Below are 13,497 nucleotides of genomic sequence, written 5' to 3' on the forward strand. Positions count from 1 at the left end.
ACTAAGGCCTTATCGCACCATGTCAATCACGGGAGTTGATTGACCTCAGTGTGCTGATCAGAGTGGTTTGGTGAATGGGGGTTCAGGACTCTTCATAAATCACTGCCCACTGATGTTCACCGTGGCCTAGATTGAACTGAGGTTGTCCAGTTGTATGCAGGGGCGGAGCCAGGATTTCAGGCCGTGGTGACATTCAACAAATTTTAATTTCAAGAATGATTAAGAGAGTCAGGCTGTTGAACTAGACGCCATCGGTTGGCGACACATTCTGACAATGCAGTTGCACGGAGTCCGCCAGACCGAGTGTCGTACACTTACACGCAGAATGTCACCCCTGTCACCCTCCCTGGCTCCGCCCCTGGTTGTATGTATGTTGAACTTCTCTTGACACCCACCGTACATAGCTAATCGAGGTCCAAAGCTTCGTGCATGATTTGCTACACTCCAGCGACACATGATATCTATAGTTGTACTAAAACTATATTATTCATATTTGACTTCACTTTTGCTTACACTGTTAGCGTGTAAAAAACGCATTCAATTATATAATTTTGTTACTGTTGGAACATTAGAAACAAAATAAAATTACATTATTAATAAGTACAATGAATACGTTTAATGTGTAAACAATCATAGTTATTACAATTCCATGAACGCCATGATTTGGAATCCAAAAATATGAAATAGAATTTGAAATTTGGTATACATTTCTAAAACATAACTTAAAAGATGAAATAGCATTCGACAGTATGAACGAATGCACCTGTTAGTGGTTACAGATGCCAACAAGCTTGTTTATCTGTTGCCTGATGTGGACGATGTGGAGTCACTGATTGAGTGGTTGACGATTTGAAAGGTATGATATCTGATGATCTGGTTTCGGGCTGGGGGTAATAAAACTGAGCCTTCAAATCGACACCACAGCCACCAATGCTAATACTACACCTCAATAGCTATATATACACACACATCTCTGGTGCAGATGAGATAGATCCTGTTGGTCCTGGGGTTCCGTTTGCTGCAAAAACAATAACCTGCATGCGCAAGTCTCTGTGTTGTGTTGAGCTATTTTTGTCAGACACCGTAGGTAATGTATAACCTCATTATTTCAGCAGAGCGTATAGAAGCATACCTGGCATCATGGAGGTCAGCTTTGACAGTCGTGATATGGTGAGACTGCAGGACCTGTGCTTACTCTTCTAAAAGCACAGCGTTGTGAGTTTATACTTCAAAACAATGGCTTTTAGTGAATGGATATCCACTGCATGAAGAATGCGTGTATCAGCTACTGCACTCGTAAAAAAAAAACTCACAGATTTATGTTGTAGGGTTTGAAACAAAACACCCCATTTCAAACATGCTTGGAGCTTTACAGCCTCGGCATGTTCACGTATGTACAATCTCCATGTGCAGTGGAGAAGTATCATGGCCAAATTCTGAGAATCACCACGGACCCGATTAATCCAGCCAGCCACGAAATGAAAATGTTTACCAAGTTCCCTTGACCCCTTTGAGCCCAGTTTTGCCGAGCCACTTTGAAAATTCGTCGTGAAGGATGACGTGCAATTTGAATGATGATGAAGATATTTTTAAAAAATGGCACTTCTGAATTTTTTTTTCTTTCAAATCACAATTCTGAATAGAGAGATATAGGCAAGTGATTTAAATATTTGCAAGTAGAGGAAGCTTTTCAACAAGCAGGAATAACATTAAAATTGTACAATGTTTGCCTACGCGTGTTGTGTGCAGTCAGATATTAATAGTGATACATTTCTCATGTAATTAATCACTTTTGGCAATCTGTGTTAGGGGTGTAAATGAATTACTAAGTTTCATGTGTTTAAAATCAACACTATAGGTCAGACCTCTCATGCAGGGTCATAAAAAAAAACTACATCAGATGATGGAGCTGCAACGTCATTTTCCCAACGATGGACAGTGAAGGAAACTTATTTTGATGGCTCAAATAACTTCTGAGAATAATTTCTCTGCTTAAAGAATCGCATGCTGCTGCAAGCATGTGCATTCCTGTGAAGTAAAATAAAGAAAATTCAAGTATAGTCGTAGAGTTGGGTTTATTCCGACACAATCTTTTTCGATTTAAAACTTTCGTGACTGCAGGGATTAATATTCTTGGTTCTTTCGGTAAAGTCACGTAGATTGATTGATTTTAACGAAACATGGTGCTGTAATAAACTGGTGTGGAATGAGACATTTCTGCCACTTGCTTATGATGCTGGTTAAACTGCACATATGAGCGCATAAAAAATATAGTGTTTGACACGCTTGAAGCTATTTTGGGTACCATCTGACAAGACAATACCAGCTGTTCAATATCCATATTTCAAATCAATTCTGTTTCATGGTAACACTAAGCTGTAAACACCGCCTTGATTAATTGTCACAATTTACCACTTCCAGCAGCGTTCAACTTTCAATAGTTCTGCTGCGAGGCCACGTGGCACAGAGAAGCATAAAGAAAGCGAGCGTTTTGGGTTTGTGGTGAATCACAAAAGTGTAGATTGTCAGGTGTGAGCAGACGGTGAGGGAAATGTTGAAATGGGGTCATGGTGTGGGTTGGTGGGGGGGGGGGGTTTGTAAAGCATGGCCAGAGTAGAAGTGGGATTATACATGTGGGAACTAGAGTTGGAGAGAGTTGGTAGAGAGGGAAGCTCTTCGAGAGGGCCACAGGGCATACAAGCCCGACTATAATTGAAAATATTTAGAAATAATTATAGTTGACGCCTCGGAGCACAGCTTGAATGGCAGGTGGAGAAATAGTTTTGCGTGTGGGCCCTTGCTTGGTCTAATTTCAAGCAGCCTCCGTGTGTAAGCACCGCCATAAAAAATAGAATTTCCACACTTGATGTACAGGGTCTCTCATACCATCAATACATTGCACATTTTAGGGTTTGAGGCAAGAAATGTCAAGGTTATGAGCGCCGTATATGTGTGTACGTGTGTGTTTGTCCAGAATATATACCTTCATGGGGAAAAAGGAATGGCCTATGTATGAGAATACAAGCCATCTCATGTATACTAACAAAACGTGTGTTTACGCTTATTTAAGGGTTGCAAGTTCAAGGTTCACGAATAATGTATATTAATCCACTGCTGGTTGAAGACTTCCCCATAATCTGTTAGTCATGAAGGTTGTTTGACCATACTTTGCGAGATTGATCAGTGCGGATTGATGAGAGGGGTATAGGATGGGTTCAGATATCGCTCACAACAGAAGCTCAGGTGACCAGCTTCATCAAGAACTGTGTTACCCACCGTGCCATTACTACACCTCAACATCTTACTCGTACAGTAATCGCAACAAACTTTTTTATATCCCACTTTTGAAGCGGTTGCAATAATAATGAATTTAATAATAATAAACATGAAGTGATATTGTTTCACCTCCAGGCAGGTGTTCCCCATGCACTGCTAAGGTTGCTTCTAAGTTGACGTTATTGGATATACACAACCAACTTGTCCTCTCTCGCGTTTACAAATTTCCTGTTGTCACCTCAGTTGTTTGGCAGCTGCTATGGGCCTCGTGTAAAGATTTCATATCTCGATGTTGTCTCCATAATGACAGTGTATACACTTTTCTGAAACTACTATATATATTATCACATACTTGAGTTATGAGAATGGTTTTATTATTATTTTACGCTCATGCTGTACGTCTCTTGCAAGTTAAGCAACCGTTGTAAGATGGTTCGTATTCTTCTTTGGTTCTTTCGGTAAAGTCACGTAGAATGAGAATAAAATAATAAATTGATAAAATAAAATAACACAATAATATTCTCACGACGTTTCGGCCACAACACAAGCGGCCTCACATCAGGTGAAGGGACGAGACTGTCTGGTAGGACAGCGCTGGAGTAAAGGTCGTGATCTGAACGTGGCTTTTTCACTCCAGCGCTGTCCTACCAGACAGTCTCGTCCCTTCACCTGATGAAGGCCGCTTGTGTTGTGGCCGAAACGTCGTGAGAATATTATTGTGTTATTTTATTTTATCAATGTATTATTTTATTCTCATTCTACGTGACTTTACCGAAAGAACCAAAGAAGATGAATCATTGCAGTCACGAAAGCTTTAAATCGAAATGGTTCGTATTGTTTAAAATGCACAAAACCTGTCAACAATTTGGACGGGGTGATGAAGGAATTTTGCTCATGAAAAAAATAAATATGTTCAATATTTCACGTCTGAAGCATGGTGGCGGGGGATGCGGAATATTTAAGGTTGTATAAAAAGGTGTTTTATTTATATTTGATGCCATATGTTGATAGGGGAAAATCACATTATGTGTTCTTGTCAAAACTGGCCTTCGGGCATCATCGCCTCTTCTCCTTTAATATTTGCCAGCCAATTTGTTGATAGAAAAACAGTGCAGGTCACGCATTGTGACTCTGGTGTGTTGTGAAGCAATTCTTATTGGAACAATTAGCTGAATTGTTGCGTGTGGTCAAGGTGGGGGCAGAGGGGGAGAGAGTGGAAATAGTATATTTTATTCAATAAGTGTTATTTGCCAAAGGTACTTGAAATAGGTGTTGCCAAGAGGATCCTTTGCCAGCGTTGTGATGCGATGAGTAGCCGTGCGTCGAATACGTAAACCTGGTACTGTGTTTCAACGTTTCCGCTCGGACACGAGTCCATCAGCCGCCATCTCCATTTGCGGAGGCTATATCACATCCCAGTGGGACCTGCCCTGACATATGTCTGTCTCATTATGGCATCCCTGCACCCTGATTGGATTACTGCCCTCCGCCGGCGTGTAATGGGGCCTGCCCAGCAAGTGACAAAGACAAAGATCCCCCGTATAGCCTGTAACAGACTGTTGGGGCAAGTACTATTAGCGAGTAGCAGCTATGAAGGCTGCAGCAGGCCAGCACCACGCCTGACCACCTTTGTCTCCCCAGTGGCAATGTTTTTACACACCGCACCAGGTACTCATTGAGGCTGAGTCGACCTAGTGGATGCCCGGGACTGGTTCAGATTATCGTCACTGGTGTTGGCCATGAGCGGGAATCGAACTCGGGTCACCGGGTTCTTAGAGCAGTGCGCTAACCGCTGTGCCACCACTCCCCATTACACACGCACACACGCACACACAAAATCACATAAACCACAAGCTTGCTGACAGGCATCCACCCACTCATGCGCCATACGACCAACCAACCAAAACAGAAGACATCTGGTTTTCAAAATGAACCAGCCTCCATGTCACCTAGATGTAGTTTCTTTCCTTTTGCTTTCATATCCACTCAGTGCATTTATGCGGCACATATCTCTATTGTGTTCGAGCGCATCCCTGTACAAGAGCCACCTGTGTGAAACTCAGTTTGCATGTTGAACTATTACTCTAGTTTGGATCAAATATTTCGTGGAGAAAAGCCAAACGCTGTCTAGCACTTTCCATTTAGACTAAAATTATTCTGGCTTGTAATCCAGGATAGATTTGTATGGAATGGAATTCTTGGTAATAAATGTGTTTTTAAACAAAATTTTACTTTTATTTCACCAAATTGTGAATATATATATAATATCCAATTGCATTATACATTTTTTTGCAGGCCCAAAGTGAGGTAGTGTCCTTGCCAGGTGACTGACTGGCACGGATGAGAAAGCACCAATGTCTAGTCTGGGAGGCAAACGAGCCCTTTATTTTAATGAATGAGACGTTTTAACTCTGGCAGGAAGATTGTATCTATCATCGGTCCAAAATTATGATTTTAAATTCCACGTTTGCATTGGGATTAAATACACTGAACCCAATGGAGGGGAAGGTGAAGGCTGGGTTGGACAGTTTTGCATACAGCACAGCACCAGCCTCAGGTCATGCACACTAGAATTTTGGCTCTGCTTGTGCCTGCATCATCCCTCATTCAGTGGCCCGTTATATGGGTGGCGGTGAGCACACCACAATGTCAACGGCATCCATCCGCTGCAAAGGTTGTGCCGCCAGCACTCGTGCCAGGCTAAGTGCACTTTGAGGCCGCGTAAAGTGTCGCGGGCTCACTGGCAGGAGGTCACCGAACATTCTCGCGTATAATGGGGTTTAGCTGACTGAGATGACTGGCAGCTGTGCACACAAAGACAAATATCCTCCGTATAGCCTGTAACAAACTGCTGGGGCAAGTGCTGTTATCGAGCACCTATGAGGGCCAGAACGGCACCCGAGGGGGTGGGTGGCCGGTACCACGCCCGGCCGCTTTTGTATTCCCAGTGGCGATGTTTACACATCGTACCAGGTACTTATTTGAGGCTGAGTCGACCTAGGGGAGGCACAGGACCGGTTCAGATAATCGTCACAGATTTTGGCCGTGAACGGGAATCGATCCCGGGTCGCTAGGTTCGCAGCGCAGTGCGCTAACAGCTACACTACTGCTCCCCACACAGCTCACTCGCACACATGCATACACTGTGCAACATTACGTGCGCTTGCAAATGTAACAACTCAGATTCTCAAGCTACACCTCCGTGGCACCCTAGCCCTCGGCCTAAGCTTTGTAAATGTTAATGTACACGCCTGCTTGCCCGAGAGGTGTCCAGGATTCATTGGGTTCTTAGTCCTGATTTAGAAATTGAGCTGTACACATAAAATGTCCATCCCCAAGATCCCACCTTGCCACCCCCTCCCCCCACCGCCTACCCTCTCCCGACTCCCTCTACAATTTAGGCTATGTGTCTACTTAAGCCCATCAAGATAATTCCAGTGTGGCGATGACTATGATCTCCTTTCTGGAGTCAAAACGTCTCGCTTGTTAAATTCGAGGCTGGCACGCGCCAACTTGTCAAAGTATTCGTATTCGCAGTCATTCCAGACGTATTGAGTCAAAAGAGTATAACGGGTCCCTGGCACCAACTGCGGAAGAGACACAACATAGATCATGCTTGGTGTCTCTCACCCATTAATGCCACGAGACAGCAGCACTCCGTGCGGTATGGAGAGAGTTGATGAGCGTATTCCGTTCATACAATGTACATATTTACCAATTTGGCCCTTCGAGTTGGACTGGGTTGAATTATGTGAAAAGTCAATACATATACACGCGGTAATAGGTTTTTTTTTGCACGTTCATTGACAAGTGGGCTCAGACCTTGAGCTCGATATACTTGAGAACCTGGGTTTAATCTCCGCTGGGACATCAGCAGTGCTGGCTCAGTGCTTTGATACCAGCGCGGCGGCGTGAGCCACCCCCACCACCCCCCCCCCTTCCCGGAGTGGCCAAACAACCCCGTTAAGTATTTCTGCATCACAGTGCAATACATTCATATGTATGGATCTAACATCATTAAAGCGTCATTTATCACGTTCGACATAATTACAGCTTAGGGTGAGCAGTATGTTCAATGTTAATTATGACGTAAGGAAACAAATTGACTTCAGGTTTGCTGCAAGTAAAAATTGAATGGTCTTTTACATTTAGCCATACTTTTGCATGCGTTAGGAATCCCGAAAAACCGTGCATAAATGCTTACATGTTGCATTGCAAATAATCAGAATCGGAATCTTTATTTTAGACTGGAGGAATCTGATGAGCTATGAAGCTCTTTGTCACAGATGTCCAGGAGGAGCGGTGGCTCAGAAACGTCACAGCAACAAACGCGCTGCAAAAAGCACGACAGTAGTGCAAAGTATAGGAAAGGCAAGCAAGTCACAACATTTTTAAATAAACATACAAAATAGGGTGGATGATATTGACCAACATGCATGCGTGCATTTGCATAGTCGTGGTAAAATGCATCGCTGTGCAATTAATACAAAGTTCTTGCGTTTAATCAAGCCGTTGGAGAGAGGCCAAGGGAGTTGTTTGACCATACTTGACCACACCAGTTGGTGCAGTTTAGTGAAGGGACTGTGTTAGAGGAGAAGTCAAAACCAATTAATGTATCACTCGCCACTGATCATCGCTGTGACTGGGATTTGAACTGAGATTCAGCTGCATCGTAGAGCCTCATTTTGCCAAAAAATATATACTATTCCGTGGTGTGTGTAAACTACAGAATGATTACTGTACCTCTATCTTGAATGTGTCTGCGATATGCAAAATGATTCATAACCACTGAGCAGAATTATTGATATAATGAAACAGCTGGAGAGATTATTCCACAAGGGCTGCTTTTCAGACTTGTTTAAAGTTATAATGTATTACCTTCTCGATGTTTAATATAGGATGGGGTTTTCCCCCCTCTGATCATTGATCTAATATACTCTCAACTTGGCCCAATTATGAATATCTGCAAGGACAGCATGTGGAAAGTGGGCACGGGTGGCTGCTAAGGATTTGGAATTTCAACGTGTGCATGTCCTGCCGAACCAACAACCATTGTATGGACACACCCATGATGGAATGCTCCAAAATTCCCCACACCTTTTCAGATTGTTAATGCCCTTCTTCCACGACTGCAGCATTGCGTCCCTTTGACATTGAACGATCATTCTGCAATTTACCCTACTTTACCTGGTATTTGTCAAAGCATAATGCGGTTTACTTGATCACATTAGTGGATATGAACAGATAACTTTCCTCTGGCAAGGCCTGCATTTCTCTAATGGTTGGAGGGGTTTGTGAGGTGCGCTTTGTGGCTTCATCCAACCTCGTGGTGCATGACTTGTTCATGCACCACGAGGTTGGATGAAGCCACAACGCACAAGTCATGCACCACGAGGGTGCTGGCAATCTCCGAAGTGAAGTGCATGTGCCAGTGTTGAGAACTCCCTAAACACGTGCAATATTCGGCAGAACGAGACATCACTCAACAAATCGGAAGAAAAACAACTGTACATGTCGTGTGTAGAATTAGTTACATTTGCCCAAATGTTCTCGTGAAATTAACTTTTCGAATGAAAAATAATTTACCGTGAATTGCCTTTCCATGGTTGCAATCTCCCTGTATTCTTACATACGTTTACACTAATAACTTTTAGCGCCCTTGGCCAATCGCCTGCTTGATGAATATCTCGCCACACCATCTCGGACGGGGCTGTTGGACCATACTTCACCACGCTGGTAATTGATGGTTGGGTACAGCGGGAGACCCAGGACTGATTCGAATATCACTCGCCACAAATGTTAGCAGTGGCCAGGAATTGAATTGCGCTAACTTGGTTCTTTGCACTGCTTCCCACTTACATTTGAATAATAAATTTCTGCACAAATAATAGTCGTTTCATAGCTTTAAACGATGTATATCATGATACGCAATACATTTACTGTACAACTGGATTTTTTTTACTGTGTTTGAAACCTAAGGGTTCAAATTACGAGGCACATTTTTGGCACCGCAAAAAAAAAAATTCAAGTTGGAAGCAAAATAGACCTCTTAAGTCTGACTCAACGCAATAGCCAAAGTCCACACGTCGTCGAAACATTATAAGCAAAAGTAGTTATGGTCCTCACAATAAATATATGAATGAAAAACTTTTGGTAAGTAGGTCATGAAGTTTTTCCCGTGTGTTTTTTTTCCTTGTAAGCCTTTCTCATCCTTTTATGATGTCCTTTAATTTGTGGGAATTGGCACACGTGACGTTATGGTAATGATGCTCATTCTCATAGCTTCTCATTTAGCTGGAGATCCAGGTGGCACGTAAAAGTAAGTTTGAAATAAATGATAAGAGAAGTGTGCTTTTCATTCCCCCCCCCCTTCCCTTTCAGCTGCAACAAGAAGATGTTAGACACATCCATGTCTGGAGGCGCATTATGCGGTGAGGAGAATGCCATTTATGTACATGCGTAAGACTGGGAAATTTTAGCTGCAGGACATTTGTACAAGCGTAAGCATCCACAAAAAATAAACTCTTACCCTTGCAGTTTTTTTAAAAATATATTTTACGTAACATTGTTCCATAAGTCTAATTGATGTGTTTTTTTTTTCTGTTAAATCCCTGCTGTAGCAAGCCCACTTTTCACGTTCAGTTTGTACAACATAAATTTTACGCATGGGCTGCTCTTGAACATGACGGAATTTGAAGTCCCATCTCTTGGTTCCCGCCCTACATTCCCATGCCCACAGAATGTTCCCCTACCCTCCGTGTGCCGCCTTTTCTGAACTCGGTGTGATATTTTTTTTTAAGCTGGATTCTTGAACACGTTGTGCCTTCCAGTGACAGTGATGGCTCAGTGCTTCCTGCTGTTCACATATACTTGTCAACATTTTTTTTTTAAACCTTCATGTTTGCATATTGCACGAGGCAGTAAAATACCAATGTTGGCACCACTGGACTAAATATTGAATCTTCAGTTAATTGGTCCTTAATTTAGATAAATGCATACAATTCAGCGCCAATTTAAATGATGCTAAGCGAATGCGATTATGACGTAGAACGCCAGTATAACACTTGAATTACTGTTTAGCATTGCAAATATGCTTATCGTAGTGTTTGAAAGGGATTAACACCTTTATCTGCTGGCATTTTTTTCTCGTATAACTGTCATTAAAATGTACCGGCGCTTTATGCATGTTATATTTTTGTCTTTCTCAATTTTAATACAGATTGTGTGTTTTTCATCTTGTTATTGAACAAGGTATCCATTGGGACATCTTGCAGAGCCGTACGACCGTTGCCGCTCGAGAACGGCCCCACTGAAATTGATATCATAGAGCTGCCTCTGAGATCTCTTCAAGTGACCTCTGATCCAAAATGGAGGGTGGAAGCACTTTCCCACCCACCCAGAACCGTGTTCATCATTTGACATTCAAATGAGTATTTTTTAGTGTGGAATTTAGCTCAATTGGACGATGGTTTGGTGTGTGTAGTGATTGGTGATGTAGCGGAGACCATCAACTTGCTATGCTTGAGAACAAAGGTGGATGCCTACATTCGAACCCATGAGCTCAGCAGTGCCAGATCAGTGCTCTGGCATTTGAACCACCTGGACCACCTGAATTTTCCAGTATTAACGATTTTATATCACAACACATCAAACTAATAATATGAATGTATACATGTGTGTGTGTGTGTGGATTGATTGAGGAATGGTGGTGCAGCGGTTAGCATGCTGTACATACTGTACCATGATCCGGCGAATGATCCGGCGAATCTGGGAGGTTTTCCTTGGCCGTGCAAAAATACCAAAAAAATGTAATCTCATCATAGGCTGGGGAATTCCCTACATCAGTTCAATCCACAATGGCTACTTTCGTAGAGTGTGTGAACATCAGCGCTGTGGAGACAAAGGTGGATAGGCGTGTAATGTTGGCCTCACCAACTCTCCCGCTTGGTGTTGTCGATCTTAATAGGTGCTGACAAGCGGCATTTGCTCTCACTGCTCGCAGCACAATGGGCATTTGTACATGTGCTAATTGACACAACAAAACTAAATACGATTTCTGGGGGATTGTTTTTTGTTTGCGGAAAATGTATGGCTGTGCTTATGCATGTTTTGCCATGACTGCAGCTCCTTTCTTAAGAATATGGCGTATCAGCTAACTCGGGGTTCCAGGGAAATAGCTGGCAGCATGATTGCAATGATGGTTGCCTGCTCTTGCTCATTATTGCCCCATTTGATGGCAACTCTGGGTTTTTCTGCCTGCACTGCCAATTTGCGCTTCAAGTACGGGGAATCATTATTTTATGACTACACGATCGTATGCTTTACCGTGTCTAAATGGTGTTTGTTTCCAAGTAAAAATTTTATGGTTGACGAAGATATAATTAATACATGCAGGTGTATGTTGTTAGTTGCTCGCAAGTTTTTTTGCTTTAGATATTAAAGCTTGAAGTGGTACACATCCCATTGCTCGGGGTCTGATTCATGTCGCAATTTCGGCCATAATTCCGCCACATTCCTGTGTTTATTCGTTTAAACATTTTCTTTTAATTCAAGTGCAGCCACTTCCGCGTAAAATATACAACCGTTCAGCCGCAACCTATACCACATCTTGCGGGAATGACAAAACGCTGGTCGGGTTAGAACGGACGCACACGCACGCGCGTTGGTGTGCCCACGTGCGGAAGCAGCCAGAAGCCTGGGGAATGGTTGGCTCAGGACATTGGCAGGACCAGCCCGCGCATGTCGGCAAGTGCGGCTCCGAATCTTGGCAGCGCTCGCGCGTCGCATCGGACCTAATGAATTAAGCGAGATTTGCTTGTACATAAACGTGTGAAAACAAACTCTACGTGAATCGAGCCCTGCGTGTGTGGTCAACGGTGGCATTTGCGCCACATTTGTCAGTGGCTCTGCTGATTGGAGATCTGACGAGCAGTGTACCTTTTGATTTAAAGCTTTCGTGACTGCGGGGATTCATATTCTTGGTTCTTTCGGTAAAGTCACCACGTAGAGGGGAAACAATAAAATAATAAAACCATAAAACAATAAAATTCTCACGACGTTTCGACTGCAACACACGCAATCATCATTATTGTTCCCTTCTACGTGACTTTACCGAAAGAACCAAGAATAAGCTGTATACCGTTATTTAATGTAACCCATGCTATTTTTCCACCCGTGAAATTGCATTCCATTTGTGAAACAACTTACAGCTGTGGTTGTGTACGAAGTCTTTTTTTTGCTGCCTTCTAACCAACATTTTAAAATGGTCACGTGATAACGCCTCTGGGCTATAGGTCAGTTTAAGATGTGCCAAATTCTTTGTTGAGAAGCATCACCGTACCGTTCGATGATCAAATATTTTGTGTGTCAGTTTTCGGTGACCTTTGAGAATGTTGCTTGTTAAATGTTTGTTGTAATAGGCATTGTTTTACAAGTGTTTCCCGGAAACTTAGAATGATGCAGTTTTGTGTTTAGTATTGATTTTCAAAGTGCAAACACTAAAATCCTGCACTTATGTGTCAATTACAGCGTTAAAAGTAAAGAAACTTAACCCAAAATAATATATAAACAGTGGTAAAGCAACATGAGGACATTTTGTTAACTAATTCATCAACAAGTGTATGTGTTAAAGATGAAATGTGGAAACGTTTCATTTAATAATAATAAAAATAATGTATGATTAAAAATGCAACCATAATTATTTTTTAGCAGATATACTGTACTCAGTTACAACTACTGCATATTGTGCAATTAAAGGAGAGGTTATTCGGAATAGGTTTTTAATTTGCAATGTATGACATTGATAGGGTTTCTAACACGTGTAATGTGCTGTTTGAACCTAAGTCACAATGCATAGCGGGTTGTAATGCAATGAACGTGCAGCGCTGAATTGAAAGTGATGTGAATGTGTACAGGCAGGCGTACTCCTTTAAGAGTAGATGATGCCACATTTGAGAACCACGAGTGTAACTAAAACACATGTATACTTAATCTATTGCCCGAGGCATGTCTTTTTGTAAAATGCAAATTTTTCGAGGGATGCTTATTCGCTGGCCTAAATTCAAGAAACCCAGGTGTGAGGGCTGTAACTTTTGATTGAGCGATTAGGTTTTGTTATTTCGAATAGGGCCCTGCAGCTGAAGGAAAGTCACTCGAGGCAACTGTCTGCTAGAGGCCAGCATTGTAATTTACCTGTGCTTAATTCATGCGTCGGGGGAAGGC

General features: G+C 42.5%; 1 long non-coding RNA gene across 2 annotated transcripts in view; it reads left to right on the top strand.

The window, feature by feature from the left end:
• The window catches only part of LOC116942776 (uncharacterized), a 58,236-nt gene extending 46,502 nt beyond the window's left edge, over positions 1–11,734 (top strand). The window contains exons 2-3 of one of the 2 annotated variants that reach the window (XR_004402853.2): positions 9,658–9,707; positions 10,528–11,734. This is a non-coding gene — a long non-coding RNA (uncharacterized LOC116942776). Of the gene's footprint in view, positions 1–8,640; positions 9,708–10,527 lie in introns of those variants that run through there. The other variant, XR_012941799.1, reaches the window with a different exon arrangement.
• Positions 11,735–13,497: the final 1,763 nt, after the last annotated feature.

The sequence above is a fragment of the Petromyzon marinus genome, chromosome 16 (assembly GCF_048934315.1).
Source record: "Petromyzon marinus isolate PM22_M1 ecotype Great Lakes invasive population chromosome 16, UKy_Petmar_22M1.pri1.0, whole genome shotgun sequence".
Taxonomy (NCBI): Eukaryota; Metazoa; Chordata; class Hyperoartia; order Petromyzontiformes; family Petromyzontidae; genus Petromyzon; species Petromyzon marinus.